Genomic DNA, 22,576 nt, shown 5'->3' with positions numbered 1-22,576 from the left:
CCAGAAACGTAAGAGGAACCAGGACTCCATTCCCCCTTCCCCACATTCATATATGCAAAAAGACCTGTCTGGCTGTGTTAGGGAGCCTCTGGGCACAAACTCTCCACACCCAGCAAATGCTACAGTGCTGCTGATGGGGGATCTGTGAAGCAGCCAGAGCTGCTACCAAACTCTCTGCCTGGACTCTGATCTTCCCCAATGATTCTTGCTACATTTTGAGACATTGGCTTCTCTGGCCTTTTGGAGCCCCCCAGGAGAGGTAGGAGGCATGGCCTTTTTCTCCCCATCCACACCCCATTCAATCTACCCCATGTAAAGGCAGAGGGTGTGGAAGGGTGAGGAAGGTTAAAGGAGACTGGTAGCAAGTGGCTCCCTTCCTGTAGTGCTTCAAACGTACAGCCCTATTACAAGGAGCAGAGAACTTCAGGGAAGAGTCCTGCCCCTTTTAGAGGTGACCCTTTGAGGGAACTTAAAGGGCAGGTAGCTCATTCAGAGGAGTAAAATCGCTCAGGTCATATACTGGATAAGTAGAGTAGCCAAGTAAAAGTGTCAGCTCTCATTCCTTGATGAGGGTGAGGCGGGCGCATTCCCTGGGGTTGGGGGGGTCTCCCTTGGCTTGTATGGGGGGAATCTCCCCAGGACATGGGATGAGAACTCCCTCGATATGTGGGGGGCAGGTAATCTCTCTAGCTGTATATCTTGCTTTAGTAGTGGGTGTTTGTGGGATTGGGGAGGGTGTTCCCTATAGGGATGTCTCCCTCAATAGCTGGGTGTATGAGGGGTTCACTGGGGGAAGTGTGGGATGTGTATGGAGGGAAGGACTCCTTGGAAGAAGTGGGGTAACTGGGGGGAGTGCAAAGGATGAAGGGCTCCAAGGGGTGGGGTGGTCACTGTGGACACGTATGAGAGAGGTCACTATGGGATATGTGGGCGGCAGAACGCCCGGGGGGGGGGGGGGGGGGGTTACGCCGCTCTCGGCGTTGCGGCTCCGGGCCCGCCCCAAGCCCCGCCCCGGCCGGGCCGGAGGAAGGAGGCGGTGGCTGGGGGCGGGCGCGTCCGACGTGGCTGACGCTGACCCCGAGCCCCCCGCAGCGGGTAAGGGGGAAAGGGGATGGAGGCGACCCCTCCCCACCTCAACGGGGCCTGGACCCTAACTTGGGCTCGGCCCGGGCTCTCCCACCCGGGCGGGCTCTCGTGCGCGCCTAGTCCCGGGGGACCCGCGTGCCCGCGCTTGTTGCGAGCTGCACCCACCCTGTATGTCCTGGGCGGGGGCGGGCCCATCTCCGCGCTGCCCCACGCCGAGCGCGCTGGTAGGGCCCGAGCGCCTGCGGCCCCAGCGAGCTGCGATGGGCACCTCTGCGCCGCGGGCCCTGCCTAGGCGGAGGGCTGGTCAATGTCAGTTCAAAGTAACTTCCCGTCCAGGCCAGGCTCCGTTCCCGGCCATGGGGACGCCAGGCTGCTCTGGGAGGCACAGCACCTTCCTGGACATCTGCATGCCCATGAGTTGGGACATAGATTTGTAGATTCTAGGACTGGAAGGGACCTCGAGAGGTCATGGAGTCCAGTCCCCTGCCCGCATGGCAGGACCAAATACTGTCTAGACCATCCCTGATAGACATTTATCTAATCTACTCTTAAATATTTCCAGAGATGGAGATTCCACAACCTCCCTAGGCAATTTGTTCCAGTGTTTAACCACCCTGATAGTTAGGAACTTTTTCCTAATGTCCAACCTAGACCTACCTTGCTGCAGTTTAAACCCATTGCTTCTTGTTCTATCCTTAGAGGCTAAGGTGAACAAGTTTTCTCCCTCCTTATGACACCCTTTTAAATACCTGAAAACTGCTATCATGTCCCCTCTCAGTCTTCTCTTTTCCAAACTAAACAAACCCAATTCTTTCAGCCTTCCTTCATAGGTCATGTTCTCAAGACCTTTAATCATTCTTGTTGCTCTTCTTTGGACCCTTTCCAGTTTCTCCACATCTTTTTTAAAATGCGGCGCCCAGAACTGGACACAATACTCCAGCTGAGGCCTAACCAGAGCAGAGTAGAGCGGAAGAATGACTTCTCGTGTCTTGCTCACAACACACCTGTTAATACATCCCAGAATCATGTTTGCTTTTTTTGCAACAGCATCACACTGTTGACTCATATTTAGCTTGTGGTCCACTATAACCCCTAGATCCCTTTAACATGGGAAACATCCCCACGCTGGGGAAGGGAGGGGGGCTATTCGCAGACGTTATCCGCACCCTTCACATGCTTCCTCCACGGTGGCCTGTCTGGGCTGTCCATTTTCCTTTGTAAAGCAGGTAATTGTAGCGCCTTGGAGGCTGTGATGCGGTTGGCTGTAATCCATAGTTTACCTGGCATGGCGAAGCCTAGTGGGTTGCTCTGTAGAATCCGTGATCGGGTTTTGATTGTTGACCTCGGAGTCTCTGCCACTTGTGTTTTGGTGACGGTTTTGAGAATTAAAAGGGATTCCTGAACTTAATGTGGCATCTGGGTGGGAGAGGGGGTGGTCTGGGTTTGACCTCCAAGCCACAGAACATCTAGTGAACCTGCTGTCCTTGTAAGAGCCTTCTTTGGAACTTTGATTAGTTCCTTGTCACCAGAAGAGTGAATGACAAATCTGATTATCTGCCTTTAATGTTGCTTTTAAAATTTCCATGTGAAAAAATAAGAGAGACTTCCTTTAACTGTCTTTGTGTGCTGTATGGGCCTGTGTTTTATTTTCACAGAGAATACGCAGGGATAACATGTAACATTGTTGGGTATAGATAGTGTCAGTTGATCTTTCTCTGCCTGCCAGATCTGTGCTTAAGCCAGAGGAGAAGGAAAAGGAGAATTAGTTCTAGGGGGAAAAAAGGATGTACACCTCTACCCCGATATAACGCTGTCCTCGGGAGCCAAAAAATTTTACTGCGTTATAGGTAAAACTGCGTTATATTGAACTTGCTTTGATCCGCCGGAGTGCGCAGCACCGCCCCCCCGTAGCGCTGCTTTACTGCATTATATCCAAATTCATGTTATATCGGACCGTGTTATATCGGGGTAGAGGTGTATATGTAAGAGGAGGTAAGGGTATAGTCTGATGAGGGAGTAGGTGTTTGGTCTGTGTTGCTGTTTAAATCTCTGTTTTGGATTTTTAAATGCAGGAAGATAAATTGAATTCTAGGCACTGTAAGAGGCAACATTTACTATCATTTTTGGCAGTAGTATCAATTTATCCCCACACCAAGATAAATAAACACATGCCTTTAAATTAAACAAGTGTAGAATATATTATATGGAGCTGCAAAATACAGCATAAAATTTTCTTTAAAAAGGCACCAAAAATTAAAGTTGGGGACTGGCCTGGATAGCTGAGGATGGCTAGCTACAGTGTGAAAAAAGTAGGGCTTCGTAGCTGTCCACAAGAGAATGCCAGTGAAGAGAATGGGGGGGAAACAGATTGCTCAATTCTTCTGCTTTGATTTTCTTGCAATATTTGGCTGTGCCTGCTTGCCTCCAGCTTTAAGAACTTCTGTTCTGTGATATATAACAACTGCTGCCTAATTTGATCACCAGTACTGATCTAATGCTCAATTGTAGAAGAACATTGAACTGTTTGGGGTTCTGTCTTTTAGTGATTCAATGAGAGACAAAACAGAGACCCCGATTGCATGTGGTCACTAAGTCTTCAATTATCCAAACATGCATATGATTAAAGTTATCAACATGCCCAAGTGTTTACAGGATTGGAACCTACAGATCATATTTAACTTTTTATAAGAATAGAGATTAAGGCCTTAGTGTTTGGACCAAACTCCAACTTGGGTAAGGACATTCTTCACACTCGAGTTTGCCCTGTAGTTACCACTGGATATACAAGTTTTGCTTAGTGTCCTATGTGGTTTTGTGTCATTACTGTGTGCTGGTAAATGGATACTGCATTTAAACCAAAGGGTGAGTAAAGTGATCCTTATACACATAGACTATAAAATGCTCTGGGGTCCTTCAGGATGAAAGGTGTTAATATAATTATTACTAATTCAGAAATGAACCCGTTAGCAGTTTTTTACTTCTAATTGTTTTTTTATTATTATCTGTATTGTGATAGCAGCTGGGAGCTTCATTGGACCAGGACCTAGATTGTTCTAGATACTGTGCAAACACAGGACAAAAAGACAGTTCCTGACCCAAAGAGCCAGCAATGTAACTATTGCCTATCTATAGTTAGGACTGTTTTTAACGTTTTGTTAGACAGTTGTCTAGGCGGCAAGTAGAACAGATAGTAGAACCCCACTCTGGCTCCGATTTTTGGGGAGCAAGGGTAGTTTGAAAAATGAAGGTAAATGATTACTAAGTGCTGTTTTCCCTGCAAACTTTCTTTTTCTTCTTCTTTACTTTTCTAACAGTAAGTGAAAGCAAACACAACCAAGTATCAGAACTGGGAAAGTGAAGTGAAAGTCTGGGATAGACACTTAAAACTTCTTTCACTAAACAAGAGTACTCCACCAGGGAAGTAGATCTCATCATGGAATGGACCACCCAAACACCCCCGCAGGAACCTGCTTTAATACAGAAAAAATAATCCCATTGATTGCACTCCCCTAGTTGTCTCCTTCCACCCCATGCTAGAACCCTTTCAGGGTATCATTATGCAGTTAAACAACCCATACTTGATGGTGACCACATCCTGAAAGAAATATTTCTTAACTCTCCCCCCCCCCACTTCTGCCTTCAAACAACCTCCCTCCCCCAACCTTGCAAGTTCTCCACAGATCAGGACACAGTGACTCAAAGTGGTGCCAGAACAACAGATGCAAAACATGCAGACGTATCAATACTGCTATGTTGATCAGTACTCTTCCCCTCCCCCCCCACCCCGCAACACACCTTTCAAGATCCATGAGTCCTACACTTGCCTATCAGAACATGTGGCTTTTGATGTACTGGATGAGATACACCACAACAACTCTGTGGGTGAAGATAGACAATCACTGTGCTCTCGAATGAACTCATGGAAAAAATACATCCTATCACCTGTGGGCAAACCATTTTCATGAAGTGATCGCTCCATATCTAACCTCTCAGTTCTCACCTTCAAAGGAAACCTACACAATGCCTTCAAATGATGAGCCTTAAATTAAGCAAAACTTAAATTCATTACGCTACTGGACATTAAAAACCATGGACTTAACAGAGACAGGTTTATAGCTCATTACAACACTCTAACATGCCCTACTACCTGCTAACCCTTAATTGCCCACTTCATTTTAAGTGGCCTCCTACAGCATGTGTAGATCCCCTTATGCTTAACAATCTGTCCCACCTTCTATTTAGCTTGGATACTTTGGTTACCTTTTCCAGTCCTGAAGAAGAGCTCTGTGTAGCTTGCAGTGTTGCCCATTCCACCAATATAAGTTGGTCCAATAAAATACCTCATCTCGCCTACCTTGGTCTCACTGAGGAAACAATCAAAATAATAGGGGGCCGGGGGGAAGTATAGCAGGCAGTGGATAGAGAATGGATTGGGACTCAGAAAACGTGGGTTCTGTTCCTGACTTGGCCTCTGGTGTGCTAGGTGACCACTCCATGCCTCGGTTTCCCGATCTGTAAAATGGTGATAAGGATTTCTTTGGAAAGTGCTTTGAGATCTACTGATGAAAAGTGCTAGATGAGACGATGTATTCAAACAGTATTGCATTTTTATAGTTTATATTATTATGTATCCCAATTCATGGAAAAAGTTTTAAATATTTAGGTTGGTATTTTCAAAGAAGCTAAGGGAGTTTTAAAATACAATGGGAGTTGGGAACCTAAATTCCTTAGGCTCTTTTGAAAATCCCAATCTTAATTATTTTAGTCAGCAGTCTGTGTACAAATAAGCACACCCGACAGGCAAGCAAAATATGTTAGAACATAGATATGCCACCAGAGGGATTTTTTTTTTATGCCCAGATTGTTTTGAAATCTCTGATTGCTTTGATTATTGTTTACTAGTTGAAATTCTAAACATACAGACTTGTGTGCATGGAGTAGGGGGAGAAACAATTTAAACTATTGATTTGAACAGCAGGCTTGATGTACAAAATACCTCGCCCTAGTGGGAGAGCTTTTGTGTGTTTTACGTTTTTGCATGGTGCTCTGATTACCCAAAGTCTTAATCACAAATTTCCTATTAATTGTGATATTTTACTTTCAAGTTCACCTAGGTGTTACTGAATTTTGCAATTTTGTTTAAAATAGCAACAATAATACGTACAATATTAGCTCAGACGCTCAAGTCTGGTATTCTGCCTCTGGCAGCAGCCACTAGTTGAAACTTCAGAGAGTGATGAGAAAACCCATAATGCTTTTAGCAAATTGTACAGTTCTGTATATGGGAGAATAATTCCTCCTTGGTAGCTAGTGGTGGTCAGTTTACACCATAGAGCATTAGAATGATAACCTTTCTTAGATTCTTTTTTCTGTTCTATTTGAATTCTTTATTTCAGTGGAAGACACCAGGTATTTGACTGGGAGACATTTTTTAATGACTAGACAGTAAATTGTCAAGAGGTAGTTTCTCCCAGCAGAACAGGTGCCTTAGCGTTATCTGTTTTTTTAAAGGCTGAGTCGTTAGATGAGTTGATCTCTCTTCTGTGTATCCCTTGTGTTCCTAGCATCTATAGCATCCCTTTGTTTCCTTTTATTCCCCTGTTGGTCATTCTTTATCCATTTGTTGTCTCGTTTTATGCTTAGATTGTAAACTGTTTGGGGTAGGACATAGCACAGAGAGGTACTGGTCCATGACAGGGGCTTCCAGACATTTCAGTAATAGAAGTAATAAATAATAATAATATCTATAAGACTTGATTTACTATTATAGTCAGACGCTAATGCACTTGGCTTATTTTTTCATGCCCCTAATATTAATAAGACTTTTCAAAATAATATATTAATGTAATGCTTGCTTTTCCTATACAAGTGTTTGGTTACTACTGGCAATGCAGAGCTAGTTACCTAAGTTATTTCTAAGGAAGAAATTAAAAATAATTTTAAATCGGAAATAAGTAATTAGCAATTAAAATATCATGCTAATAAAAAACCCGTAAATGTAAAATGTGAACAAACACTTATCACATTTTGAAACTGGAAAGTGAGTGAAGAAAGCATTGGGCTTTTAAAAAGTTTTGGAGTGTAGTGTCACCTACAAAAATCCATTGGAAATTCTGTGTGTTACTGTGGGATTTTTGTATGTGCTGATAGGATGTAGAATATTTGCATATGGCTTCCTTGCTGAGTGTTCTACAGTAGAAATTCCTGCAGCTTGCATTAGGTTGCTCCATGTTGTAGCTAGATTCACAAGCAAAGCTGGTTTGGGTTAGCTGTTGTGCTTCTTTACCATTTTTTCAAATCATTATTTGTAAGTAGTTTGTGCTTTCATAACTAATTTTGGCTTCACCAGTGCTTAAAATGGGGGTGGGGAGAGAGGAAGAGGCACAAAGCATCACAGATGTAGCAAAATGAATAGATAAGTTCAAACCTGTTACTGAAAGATACGCTTTAAACTCTGTTTTACCAAAAATGCTGCTTCCAGATTAGGATAACCCCCCCACTTTTTTCAGATCACTTTAAGTTCTGGCTTTCACCCAGGGGTGCTGGAAAAGGGTGAGTAACAGAGGAAGGGGGTGTAGAGGAGAGAATGGGGGGCAGGGTCTTGAGAGGAAAGGAGGGTGCAGGGAGAAGGGCCAGCACGAGAGGGCAGGGCCACGGTTTGGGTGCTGGCGCTCCCCCCACACACACACTTTTAGGGAGTTTCCGCCGCTCCTGCTTTTACCCCAAATAAATTTATTTTGCTAACTCTAAAAGAATTACAAGTTAGGTAATAGAACTGTTTTATTTCTGAACTGACCATTCTAGTGGAATTGTGGCGGGTTTTTATAATTGAGCCTCTAGTAGTTTGAAAATGGAGATGCTACTTTGGCTAAATTGGCTGATCACTTGGCCTGGGAATACTGGCATCACAGGTTTTAGTCATGCATGTAACTTTTCCCTTAACATTAATGATTGCTACTTGCAGGGCACTCTTAATTGTGTGCAATGAACAAGCTGTCGGAGAAAAACAGAGTTCTCACTATTTGTTTAGGTATAGCAAGTCAGATGCTTTATTAACTCTCACAATTGCGCAGAGGGAGAGAGCTAAGCAGGTCTCTCAACAGGTAAACAATTACAGCAAGCATTTATACCTTTTGTTACAGACAATAATGAGCAACAGTTGCATTTTGTTTATACATAGGCCATCTTGATATCTCATTTCCTCACTTGTTTTGACTCTTGCCAACATACAATATTTTCTATACCTTATCTACACAAGGTCTTCTACACCTTATCTATACCAGGTCATAATGACTTCTTACACAGTTCTTTCTCACCCGCCTCACACAATCCTCGCTTCTACAAATCTCGCGTTATCAGGGTTACAGTTAGCCTGACTCTTGCTAACGAACTGTCATGTATTGCATCCCCTTCCTGTCAGTTCTTTCTCTGCTTCCACAAAGCATATGTGTAGGAGTCAAGATAGATATCTCATTCAGTACCCTCTGTGGACTTTGTTCTCTAGTCCTTGTGCAGGCAAACCTTTAATACTGCAGGATCTGGACCTATGTGGGAAGAATAGAAGCAGCTCTGGTTTAAGTGGGTGGGAATATCGGGAATTGTTGCATAAGTAATCATGAAGGCTTCCGTGCTGCAAATTGTGCACAAACAGACTCCTAGCACAGTTAGTTTGATTGATCAACTTTTGTGAGGCTTCATGAACAGCGAAGGGTCTGCCTATGGGCAATACATAGTGGGATCCAGGAGTAACCAAACTGCTTACATTGCCACCAATAAGCATAGATCATGGAAAGGCTCTTGTGGCTAGCCTCGATTTGACTCTTTTCGTATGTAATTATGGGTTAGTGAATTTCCTCTACTCGTTGTTAAGTAGATAAATTAAAAAAGTGAAACTGTGTAAATATACAGTAATACATGACATACTCAAATTATATTGTATTTTTATATTTTATATAATTACAGTAAAGGGCATAATTGTAAAAAGTAACAATTTATTAGAGCAAATGTGTGAAGTCCTACTTGACTGCAGAAAAAGTAGAAAGACGCTGAGGAGTTCCTTTTTAACACCGAAAACATAAATAACACTGCTCTACAGCCGAAATGCTTCTGAAATAAATGTAGTCAAACTTTACTAATTCTGGGTCACTGAGAACGAAAATGATGCTTAAAATTGTTGATTGGCTCTAGTTTTCAAGATATGCTATTGGGTCAGTAGATACGACCCTTGACTTGGGAATTGCGGAGGATAAGTGAGTTATAAAGGGAAGGGATCTCAATTTAAACCAGAAATGACTAAAATACATCTTTGACTGGATCTATGAATAAATCTATGACTGGGTTTGGACAGTACTTGCTTTTTAGGCAAAACAATGAATGATGCAATCTGAAGCTGGTATTGCGTCATACATGATATGAATTGCATCATGTTATTCCTAGAAGTCATGGATGATGCAATCATAACGAAGCTTACATCACTCTGCTGAACAAATTGCCCTATATCAGCTCTATAAATCATACAGTGTCGTGCTCTCTTATTTGTCAGTGTTTGATTTTGCAAAGGGACCAATTTCTGTTTAGCCAAAGTGAGCAGAGATGCCTCGTACTTGTGTGAACAGTGCAGATAACTTCTGCTATGTTTGTGGTGAAGTGACTTTTGCATCACAAAAGCGCAGTATAACCACTATGGTTAAGAAAGCCTATCACCTTTCTTTTGGCTGCAAAATTGGAGCTCAGGACAAGAGGTGGGCCCCACACATATGCTGCAACACTTGTGCAACAAATCTTCGCCAGTGGTTGAACAGGAAAAGGAAGTCTATGCCTTCTGCAGTGCCAATGATTTGGAGAGAGCCAACAGATCATACCAGCAATTGTTACTTCTGCATGGTGCCTCCAGTTGGGAAAGGTGTGTCAAAGAAGAAAAAGTGGACTGTGCATTATCCAAACATTCCATCAGCTATACGCCCAGTACCCCACGGAGAAGGACTGCCGGTTCCTGATGCACCAGAATCATTCTCACTTGAGTCAGACGAGGAAGAGGAAGAGGATGAAACTTCTGGTCCTGAATCATCAATGTCACAGGACCCACATTGTCTCCCATCCTCCTCCTCTGAACCATACCTCATAACACAAGGTGAACTGAAAATGACCTTGTCAGGGATTTGGAACTACCCAAGAGTAAGGCAGAGCTGTTGGGCTCCAGACTACAGCAGTGGAATCTCCTGGCAGGTGATGTTAGGGTTTCCATGTTCCGTGACCATCAAAAGGATCTTTTCCCATTCTCCTTCTTCATGGAAGGTGATCTTGTAGCCTGCAACAACATCGATGGTGTGATGGCAGCCCTCAACATCGTTCACAATCCAGATGAGTGGAGACTGTTCATTGATTCATCGAAGACGAGTCTTAAAGCTGTTTTACTGCATAATGGCAGTGTTTTGCCATCAATTCCAGTTGGTCATGCAGTCCATATGAAGGAAACCTATGACCACATGAAACAACTTTTGAGGTGCATAAACTATGACCAACATCAGTGGAAACTTTGTGGCAATTTGAAGGTTGTTGCTCTCTTGCTTGGTCTGCAGACTGGGTACACAAAGTACTGCTGTTTTCTCTGTGAATGGGATAGTCGTGCAAGAGATTCCCACTACATCAAGAAAGATTGGCCACTCCGACAGTCATTGGAGCCTGGGAGGAAAAGTGTTCAGCATCCACCACTTGTTGAATCAAGGAAGATTTTGTTCCCACCCTTACACATCAAGCTGGGTCTGATGAAGAACTTTGTCAAGGCCATTGACAAAACACAAGCAGCTTTCAAGTACCTCCGTGGAAAATTTCCAAGGTTAAGTGAAGCTAAGATAAAGGGAAGGTGTCTTTGTTGGTCCTCAGATTCGTGAACTTCTTTGAGATGATGCATTTGACCATGCACTGCGTGGCAAGGAAAAGACGGCATGGAAAGCCTTCCAGTTAGTGGCAATAAATTTTCTCGGAAACAACAAGGCAGACAACTACAGGTTGTTGGTGGAAAACCTCCTCAAGGCATACAAAAGCCTTGGTTGCAACATGTCACTAAAGATACATTTTTTGCACTCTCATCTAGATTTTTTTCCACCGAACTGCGGAGCAGTGAGCGACGAGCACGGCGAGTGATTTCACCAGGACATAGCAACAATGGAGAAACGCTATCAGGCCAAATGGAGCCCATCAATGCTTGCAGACTATTGCTGGACAGTGACAAGAGATGCTCCATTTAATGAATACAAGAGACAAGCCAAGAAGCGCCGAGTAGACACTGAATAGGACTAAACTATGTCCATAATAGTTTTTTGCCTTTTGTTTCATAATAAATTTTATTTAGATAACCCTTTTGCTGATTTTTAAAGTGTTACATAAACAGAACAGATGAAATATTATCATGTAAAGCAACCATAAACACATGAAAAGACCTAGGTTTACAATTTATGATTAAAACTCTACTATCTACACAGTATACATAGACATAAAATGTAAAAACTTAAATATCTTAGAAACAGTAGCCAATCAGTTGTTTTAATTGTCATATTTGAATTCAGCACACCAAAATACATAATAAATAGTACATTTTATCTCTGAAGCAGACGACTTCTCAAAAATTGTAGACCAGTGTAATATAAATGAATTGAGATAAGGGAAATATGATCTTGACAAAGGCCTTGACATCGCATACACTTTGAAGCATGTTTAATTTTATGCACATAAGTTCCTTGAATTCAGTGGGGCTTCTCTTGTTAATAAAGCTGCCCACAGGCATAAGATTTTGCAGGATCAGGCCCCAAATCGGGAAATTTGTGTGAAGACACTGGCAACCGCAGTACCCTCAACTGAGTGCACCTGTGCAGTCCCATTAATGGGATGCAGGGGTCTGTGCTGGAATATCCGACTGTGGATTTGGTAGTTAATTAATTTTTGATGAATTATTTAATGTGTGAATTTTTGTGAGCGAATACAATATTTATAACTAACATGAATTAGTTTTAGTACACACATGTAATAATTTTATGAACCACATGGGCTGTTATGAGATGCTTTGTTGCTGTGTAATGTCAATGAAAATTTGCCAGTTTGGTGACTTTTATGTCAGTTCTTTGCAATGGCATAAAGAGGATAAAGAACTTATTTTTTTTTTAAATCCAGGTGTGGCTTGCATTTCAGAGGAGAAAAGTTTTTGATAAAAGGACAAAACAAATTTGTGTCATTTTTAAATGTTTATTTCAGAAATGTAATAACAATGAACACTCCCCCAAGATTTAAATTTTCAAACTTATTTCAAGAAATTATATTTTCCTTGTTTTAGAGTTTAGCTAGCCTGGTATTTTTAAATTAAAAGAAAATAATGATGCTGCAACTGAATTGAAATGATGCAAACAAGGCACATTGATGCATCTGTGGCAGGGAATCTGCCTTTGATATAGCTTCTAATGGAGTAATCTGAAGAGCAAAGTACAACAATGTGATTTGAAGGAGTGCCAGCTTGAGGGGAGGAGCAGGCAATTCCAAAGTGGCTAACTCCCTCTGTTAGCACCTCAGGCATTTGAAATTCATGGTAGGGAGACATATTGCAGCTTATCTGTAAGACACCATGCCCATGGATATGCTGCTGCCAGCTGCCATTTGCTCAGAAAATTACTGCTTAGACCAAGAAAGGACATTTTAAAGCTTAAAGCCAAGAAAAATGGAGGAACCCCCCAAATAAAGCTCCACCCCCATCTCATGTGCTGAGCAAAAAAACTATTTACATAACATTTATTTTCAAGATGACAAAATCTATATGCCTCTCTCTGTCACTCTCTGCATCTAAATGCCAGGGTTAGTCTCCACAGTCGAATGTGAAAAAGCCCAGATGATCCCCTGTGTTCTTACATGGTCACTGATTTGGAGAAGACTAGGATCTGTCAGAATAACAGGCCCAGAGTTTATCTGCAGCTGATAAAAACTATGAACAGAGTGTTATATGCTTTGACTATACGCTCAGGAGGTGGGGTCTGCTTCGTATTTTAATAGGCTGACTGATAATTGATTATTATATCCTCACCTGCCGTGTCATTTTTAAATAGAGGGAAAATGAAACCAAAAGAAATGAGGTGCACTTAAGTCACTGGCATTTCACAGAAGCATGGTCAGTTATGTGGCCCTGAAGTGGTTATATGAATGGTATCAAGAGAGTGTCTGTGTCTAATATTGATACCAGCCTTGCAAAATTCTGCTTGGCCGCGGTCAGTATTTTGTCGATGAGCAAATAGAATATTCTGTACCACTGAAATAAACAAATGTACTTCATCTATATAACTATTTATATTATGCTAATCACCAAAGTATCTAGGTGTGGATCCACTGGTAAATTTCATGACAGTTATGCAGTACTGCCCTGGACAAAAGCACATGCTAGCAGGAATATATCAGCTTGAATATTTTTTGTTGTGGAGATGTTCCCATAATTTTATGGTGTTAGGATGGGTTGATCAGCAATTGGCAGTATTTTTTAAGGGGGTTGTGTAAACCAGGATTTTTAGCCAAATTTTCCTGTGGGGTTGTGGGAGGATCAATGAGATTTTATATTCTTTAGCCAACTTTATTGCCTAAAAAACGTAGTTTTGGGACATATTACCCGGTGGCGTAAATCAGTGTAACTCTGCTGTCGTCAGTGAAGCTGCACTGACCTACACCATCTAAAGATTTGGCCCTTTAAGTTCATGAGGTAGGTTGTGATCTCACACCTGTACAAATCTAATTTTAGTGAAGTTACTCCAGATTTCCCCCAGTGCAATACGATCAGAATCTTGTCCTATATTTCTAGAATTAATTTTTTTCTGGCTTGTCTAGAAAATTTAATGTAATCTGAGGGTCAAACTGGCCCTCATTGTGCAAGTATCAATGTCTTGTCCTTCAGTTTACTAACTTTACTGCATACTTGAAGGTTCATACATTAAACTGCACTGCTCAGCACTGTATTGTACGTTCTAATAATTAATGAGAAATGGCTCGAGTTACTGATCGTTTCAGCAGAATTTACTGTGATCATCTGTATCATCTATTATTGATGTATTGCAGGAATACAAGCAATACAAGAAGAACTCACAGGGATTCCCTAATGAAACTTATAATCATTGTTTTATCTTAAAAGCTATTTGATATGGAGAAAGTGTGTCCTCCACATTTTTAAAGGTGTCAGCATGTCTTCTTTGTACAGCTACATGCTTTACCAGATTCCTCAAAGTGACCCTTTCAACTTGTTCATGCGTAAATTTGACCAGCTGTACCACATCTCTTGAAGGATCCTGAACTTTATGAACTATGTACAGCCTTGCCTATAGCATAGCTGCTTTTCGAGTGTAAGGTGGCATTTGGAGACAACTGGCAAATAGTGAGAGAGAACAGGAAGTTTTGGCATAGGGAAAACCCCCTATGCTAAGTGCCATTGGATTTTTATTGGCAAGGCCTCATTCTAGCCAATAAAAGGGATAGCTCAGTGGTTTGAGCATTGGCCTGCTAAACCCAGGGTTGTGAGTTCAATCCTTGAGGGGGCCACTAGGGGATCTGGGGCAAAATCAGTACTTGGTCCTGCTAGTGAAGGCAGGGGGATGGACTCGATGACCTTTCAAGGTCCCTTCCAGTTCTAGGAGATGGGATATCTCCATTAATTTATTTAACGAACCATACAGAACTATGGGATGGAGCTTAGTCTATCTGCTATATTCTAGTAAGGTGTGAACCTGTTGTTCAAGACAGTTCCGGTATTTCAAGCTTGATTCTTAGAGCACTAAGACATCCCCTCTGTCAGAAAAAAACAACACCTGAACTTCAGTTATTTGTTCTGCAGCAGCAAGCTAACAAAATCTCTGACCACAGCGCTGCACTTACTCCGATTCATGATCCTCGAAGATCGATAACAAAGAACCAGAAGGATATGTTGGCTTTATCTGATTAGAAGCCCAGCAAAAGGCACCTAAATTGATGGGGAAAATTTTAAATATAAAATGTCTAAAGATGTTTGCAACATTCTTTTTGTTAAAATCAAGCTTCCTTAATTTTTTCACTAGCTTTAAAAAAAAAAAAAAAAAAGCACAGCTAAAAATGTGGGTAGTGTGTGCTAATCTCTGATGTGGTTTATACAAAAAAAAAAAAAAATTCCTTCCTCCTTACAAAATTTGACTTACTCATGCTGAATAACTATTTTTTATTTCAATTTTTTTTCTTATGCACACCATCATGGTATGAGTGGGCAAGTAGATTTTTGTGTCTGGGCTGGTAAATTTTCAGGATGGTTTTGCAAGGCTGTCCTACCTGCAATGTAGTCCAAAAGAGTTACTGATAAATGTTAATTGTAACCAATCATAACCTTCTATGAAGTGATTTTTTGAATATCAGAATTGGAATACCCTGAAAAGCACATTTTTGAATGAATATACAAAACCGTTTACTGTGGCGATACTTGAGCCTGTATATCAGGGGTTGGCAACGTTCGGCACGCGACTCGCCAGGGTAAGCACCCTGGTGGGCCGGGCCAGTTTTATTTACCTGCTGACACGGCAGGTTCGGCCGATCGCGGCCCCCTCTGGCCACGGTTCGTCGTCCCGGGCCAATGGGGGCGGCGAGAAGTCGCGGCCAGCACATCGCTCGCCGCGCCGCTTCTCGCCGCCCCCATTGGCCCGGGACGGAGAACCGCGGCCAGTGGGGGCCGCGATCGGCCGAACCTGCCGCGTCAGCAGGTAAATAAAACTGGCCCAGCCCGCCAGGGTGCTTACACTGGTGAGCCGCGTGCCGAACATTGCCGACCCCTGCTGTATATAATAATGGTCTCTTAACAATATTGTTACTCTCAAGCTTGCATCCTTATTTTTCTTGTAGTTAAATATAAAGGTGTTTTCATACTACAGAGCCAAATTATCAAAGCTATAATATCATCATAGACAATAAAGTACTTTAAAAAAATCCTTTTAAATCTCAAACCTGACATGCATATCTCTTCCTCTGATCTGTTGCTTTAATTACCCTTACTTCTACTGTATTTGTGAACTGTTTTTTTCTAGCATTCCTAAAGCACATTTTTTATTTTATTTTTTTTCTAATGGGATTTCAGGCTCCTAGACTTTAATGTGATGCTTTGAGGCACACATATCTCCTATATATGATACCTGGGCAGTAAGCAGCTGAATGGGCTTGTGCTCCGCTGTCTTGCAGTTTTTAAGCAATGTAGCAGCAAATAACTTTAAGCATATGAAGACGGTTTTGAAGTCCAGCAGTTATTTGGAAAAAGAACTACATGGGAATGTAACCTTTATCTTAAATGATTGTCTGCCATTTTTGTCAAGCAGCAGAGCAGACTTGAATGTGGCTTGCTGTGCGGTAATTGCACAACCATAAAATGCTACCATGCAACTTAATATTTCTGTTTCTTGTTGAATAAAATGGTCTGGCTAGCAGATCTGCAAATGCCAGGTTTTCTTGTTTACATTGCTTCTCACTTTTTAGCACCAGCGGTTTAAAAGAAAAGTTTTTCCAGTGACAAGCCATAATTTAAAAAATGATGGATGCATAATAGGGTATAACAGCTAGAGATTTTTTTTAGGACACATTTGAATAGTTCTATTTCCAAATTTTACTGTAGAAAAATAGTAGAGTGAATCTACAGCTATACACTGCAATTCTGTAGTCATACCGCTCTGTGCTGTGGTCCTATATGTTTTAGCCAACTAATTAGGGCTATGCTTGGTTGAATATTTGGATGGGAAACTAAGTATCATGGAAACTGTTTGGCAGTTCAGCAGGTGGGACTCTTCACTTTGTCAGTACTGAATCAGAGCCCTGGTATATTGTTAAGGGGCACTGGACTGTTGTATAAGACATAAAACATGAGTTCTGAATCTTTGTGTCCATTAAAATTCACATATTACTTTTTGTAACAGTAGGGGTGTTTCCTGAGTTCTGATTTCTCCAAGGTAATTAAATTCTACCTACCTGTATCTCTCCTGCACTTTCAGTTGAATAGAGTATTTTTCTTCATTTCTTGTCTTAAATTTCTGTGTAGTGCTACTGTACATTGTTAAGTAGCTACTGCAGAACTGGTTGCATTTAAGTATGGAGTAAAGCATTCTCCTAACTTCCCTTACAGGGATGTTTGGATGAGCACTTAGATAAAGAATGTGTTTAGAGATCCTCGGATGAAAGAAACTGTATTCTTACATATTTAAGCTTTAGTTTAAACATAAATAAATGTAGTAGTTTTAAATCGGGAAGAAGGGTAGAGTGGGGGACTTTAGAAATAAAATCATTATCTTAGAAACCACATCTTGAACAGCTTTGAGGCTATGTACTGACTAAGCCTAACCTCACCCCTGGGAGGTAGCTAAATATTATTATCCCCATTTTATAGATAGAGATGGATAAGGATGTGTATTTCTGAAGTGCTGAATGACTGATGTTTCCATTAAAGTCAGTGGGAGTATTGCAAACTCAGAACCTCTGAAAATAAGCCCATAAATTATTGTAAGGTTCATGGTCGCATAGGTACTCTGTAACATAACTAGTGATAGAACCCAGAGCTCCTGACTGTACTCTGCTTTAGCCACAAGATTATCCTCCCCAACTGTTTGTATTATTTCCCATAGAACTCTGTTAGACTATATGTGTGACTGGCTGGTAAGTATCTCCTTTTAGATGCCTGCAAAACAAACAAATAAAAAACATGTATCAGCAGTTAAAATTGTTGAATTACTTGTGCACAACTTCCCTCAAAAGGACGTATTCCTCTCTCACTTTCAATACTAAGATATGTAGGCGAGGGGGTGCAAATTGTATCTTTTGCTGAAAACCATTAATGGCACACCCATTTAATCGGAGCAGTTGCTGGGGAATAAATTCAGCATAGTTGATTTCACTGACTAAACACTGTATAGATGTTGTACCTGGTGATGTTTGCAAACCTATTTACAGTAACTAACAGGAGCAAATTGGTGTTTGTTGACTTATAGTTAAATTGGTGCAGGCTTTTACTAACTTAATGCTACATCCCTGCCATTAAACAAGTGAAGCAATGTACTATTCAGAACTGTTTTAATGGTTTATACAATGCATATTTTTATGTAACACATGAAATAAGTGTCAGCCTCCTGGCACAAAGTGTAAGGATTTGACAGCTGAGATGGTCATTTAATTGACTAGTTTATTTCTACTCTGTGTGACTAGTTAAGGCAATTCTACTGTATATGCATGTAAATAAACTAGATGTTTTATATTTATTGAAAGTTTAAAGGTATTTGAAGCCATATCAATAAAATAACTCAGTACATTTTAAAAGAACATGTGTCTACATTGGGGTGACATAAGGTTGATTGCTCAAGAGAAATTTGTGGTGTTTAAAGTTCTTTTTCCTGATCTTGGTACTGGAAGATTTTTGCCATTGATGTAAAGAGTCAGAGCTTGGGTTTTTTTCAGGAGAAAGATGTGTCTAGTCAGTTGCACTGCAGCTTGAACAGCTTTTGTAGAACTTATGATCCATTTCCATTCAGGCCTAGAGCCTTCTCAGTAGTTTCTAAAACAAGCACGTTTGTTTTTCAATTCTTTAGCTCCATCAGTACAGCTGAAATAGTCCCCGTTGGGGAAAAAGTAAATTGCCCAGCCTTGCCTTGAATCTGGAAGCTCAAATCCTTCCTTTTTATAATAGTAGTTAAAGTTAACATTTCCCTTGTATTTGATTTCTCTCAGGAGCTTAGATGAAAAGGCAGTTAACACTCTTCATCCTGTTCTCTTTGCTAATACTCTACTTGATTTTAAGCCATCAGCTAATTAATGTCATGCAGAAAGTTGTGTGAATGTGTGCCTTGTCTACACCTGAGAATAACCTCATCCAGCAGTCAGTCTAGCTATACGGGGGTCCCCGGTATACATCTCCCCCTTATCTGTTGTTTCAGATATCCGTCGCTCATCAATACAGGAACGTGTTCCAATTTACGTTGGTCCTGATCTGCATATCTATCGTTTGCATGGATAGAGACTGACATGAATTGGAACATGTTCCCCTATTGTACAGTACTGTACTTGCCTCCACCGGCTACGTTCAAGGCTTATTACCTATGGAGGACGTTCTCCACGCTGATTAAGGAGACAGCAGGTGAAGGAAAACCCAGTGTAAAGGAGTTTTGGAAGTCCTACAACATCTTGAACGGCATGGAAAACATTGACGCGTCACGGGAAGAGGTCACTTCGCAACGTATGAATGGCATTTGGCGCCATGCATAGCCAGATGCTGTCCACAACTTTGTGGGATTTGATGCCATTCCTGCTCTCAAGCAAGAAATTGTCAAGTTGTCGAAGGATGTCGGCTTCAAAAAGGTGGAGGAGGAGGATGTACAGGAGTTGTTGGAGTCTCATGCTGAGCAAATGACAAATGAGGAACTGATTGAGCTGGACTACCAACGGATATCCGAAGAAAGCAAGGATGATGATGACAACGTAGGGCAGGAAGCCAGGAGTCTGACAAGAAAGAATCTCTCCCGTTTCTTTGGATTGCTGGATGAGATGACGGAAATCCTATAGAGCAGTGATCCTTTTCATGACCGGTCTGCCAAAGTCTGCAGGGCTCTCAATGACGCAGTGGCTTGCTACAGGGAGATCTATCATTCAAAGATTCATGCAAAAGAGCAGATGTTGATAAAATCCTTTTTTAAGATTTCTGCAACCAAAAAGCCAGCTCAAGAAAACCCAGCCGCCACCCCTACCTAAATTTAACGTAATTAACACTGTTTTATACTCTATTACTGTATTGTATTTACTATATTAAAATGTTCTATGTGTTTGGACGGTGTTAGTAAGGTCCCTCATTATTTTATTCAATGTTTTATATGTAAAATGTGTACCTAAGAACCTGTCATTGTAAAAAGGTACACTGTTTAGGTGAAAAGAGCATTGTCATAGGCGATGTGGTGAAGTTGTGAATGCATCCCACCCCCAATTCCATTATTTCTTATGGGGAAAAATTCCTCGGTATACATCGTTTCAGTATCCATCGCCCTTTTCAAGAACGCAACTCCAGTGTATAGAGGGAACCCCCTGTATTAGTGCCGATCTCTATGCGTAGACAGCTTCAAGAAAGGATAACACTAACTCAATTGCTGCAAATCCTTGCCTGCCTTGTTCTGTGTTTAGGGGTCGGCACTGGGTCAGCTACCCTGACTGCTGAATCAGGGCTATTCCTGTGGCCATGTCTATACTACAAACTTTGGTCAGCTCACATTATGTCAGCACACATCTGCTGAAGTTTGTAAATCACTCAGACATGTGCATACTTGACTACTTGCATCGGCATTGTGCATGCTTACCTTGAGTGCTTGTGCATGGCTGGAGTACCCACGGAAAAAAATTACAGGTGCTTAGCACCCACCAGCAGCCAACCTTCCCCTCCCCCCCACTCCTGCCCACTGACGGCCCCGCCAATCAACTCCAGGAGCCTCTGGAGGGGAGGAGCAGGGACAGGGCGTGCTCGGGGGAAGGGGCGGAGTGGGAGCGGGAAGAAGTGGGGTGCTGCCTAGGGGGAAAGGGTGAGTGGGGGGTGGAAATGGGGTGGAGCAGGGGTGGGAAGAGGCAGGGTGGGGGTGGGGACTTGGGGGAAGAGATGGAGTAGGGGCGGGCCTGGGGCTGAGTGGGGGTTGAGCACCACCGGGAAAAATTAGAAGCTGGCACCTGTGCTGGAAGGGACTTTGAGAGGTCATCTATTCCAGTCCCCTGCACTCATGGCAGAACTAAGTATTATCTAGACCGGGGTTCTCAAACTAGGGGTCAGGACCCCTCAGAGAGTCGCGAGGTCGTTACATGGGGGGTTGTGAGCTGTCAGCCTCCACCCCAAACCCCGCTTTGCCTCCAGCATTGTTAATATATTTAACACCATTATAAAGTGTTTTTTTTAATGTATGGGGGGTGGTGGTGTCGCACTCAGAGGCTTGCTGTGTGAAAGGGGTCACCAGTACAAAAGTCTGAGAACCCCTGATCTAGACCATACCTGACAGGTGTTTGTCTAACCTGCCCTTAAAAATCTCCAATGAGGGAGATTCCACAACCACCCTAGAATGTCTTCAGGGTCAGTTTACTGAGAAACAGCAAAAAACAATTCAAGGTTGTTGGTGGTCTTGAAGCTGCAGATGGTGGAGTGCTGCTTCTGGGCCTGAGAAATGAGCACTGATTGGTGGGATTGCATAATAATGTAGATTTGGGTCAACGAGAAATGGCTGCAGAACTTTCAGATGCAAAAAGCCACATTCCTAAATCTGTGTGCCAGGCTTGCCCCAGCCCTCCAGGGCAGGGACACCAAAATGAGAGCTGCACTGACAGTGGAGAAGGGATTGGCATTTTATTCTTGGGGGAATTCTGTACCAAAAAATTAAAAATGCTGTGCACAATATTTTAAAATTCTGCATATTTTATTTGTCAAAATAACACAATGTAATCATGCTAGTTTCAGTAATTTTGGTAATTTATTTCAAATGTCTGTCAGTAAGTATGTTGGTAACAATACAGACAACAAAAAAATTCAGGAAATGTTTTATGACAAATAGATTGCTTACTAGGCATATTAATATAGAACTTTGAGTAATAATTAAGGCTACATTTTAGTCACTGGTATTTTTAGTAAAAGTCATGGACAGGTCACAGGCAGTAAACAATAATTCACAGCCTGTGACCTGTCCATGACTTTTACTATGTACCCCTGACTAAAACTTGGGGGGGGCAGGTCTGGGGAGGGAAGCCCGGGTGCTGCGGGGGGAGTGGCAGTATGCGGCCCGGGACCCCCGCTGGTGCTGGGGAGGGGAGGGGCACAGGCATCAGCGCAGGGCCTGGGATCCCGGCTGGTGCTAGGGGTGGGGAAGGAGGAGAGGGTTAGTGGGACCAGCAGGTTCCCTACCTACCCCTTTCTGCCTCCCTACCTTCTTTGAGATCCCTCCTTTTCTAGCAGGCCAATATTGGTTGCAGTTGTGAGTGTCTGCCTCCATGACAGTCAGTTGTGGTAGCTGCATGAGGGTGAGGTCAGGGTGCTTGCCTGTAAGCAGGAGAGGCTCTCCTCTCCCTTCTCCCTCTGCTCAGTATGTGGTTTGTAGACCCCATTACACTGCTTCTTGTGTCCTGTTGACTCACAGGTATTATGGAGGGGAAAAGCTGCCTCCAGGGTGGAGATAGAGCAGCTGATTCCTGACTTTGAACAGCTAGACACAAGGTCTATTACAAGAGCTCAGCTTGGAGTTGTGTGGTTGAAGAAGGTAGGAAAGAGCACTTTAATGGTCAGCCACGATAATGTTCTGTATGGGTGTTTTATGGGCGTAGAGCTTTGGGTGCTGCTAAGAACTATGTAATGCTTGTTGTACGTTTATAAATGTGACTAGGTGTTTTCCTGAAGCTATGCATTATGTGGTGCTTGCTATACGTTTACAAGTACTGTTTGCCTTGACTACGGCTATGCATTATTGCAGTATTG

The 22,576-nt window shown here is 42.3% G+C and overlaps 1 protein-coding gene across 5 annotated transcripts in view; it reads left to right on the top strand.

The window, feature by feature from the left end:
• The first annotated feature begins 988 nt into the window (after positions 1-988).
• LOC128843068 (retinol-binding protein 1) overlaps positions 989-22,576 on the top strand; it is a 123,908-nt gene continuing 102,320 nt past the window's right edge. For all 5 annotated transcript variants that reach the window (XM_054039579.1, XM_054039581.1, XM_054039578.1 and 2 more), the window contains exon 1: positions 989-1,095. The gene's annotated coding sequence lies outside the window, so the exon portion shown is untranslated. The remainder of the gene's footprint in view (positions 1,096-22,576) is intronic.

The sequence above is a fragment of the Malaclemys terrapin genome, chromosome 9, assembly GCF_027887155.1.
Source record: "Malaclemys terrapin pileata isolate rMalTer1 chromosome 9, rMalTer1.hap1, whole genome shotgun sequence".
Lineage (NCBI taxonomy): Eukaryota > Metazoa > Chordata > Testudines > Emydidae > Malaclemys > Malaclemys terrapin.
This window is presented reverse-complemented; position numbering and strand designations above follow the sequence as displayed.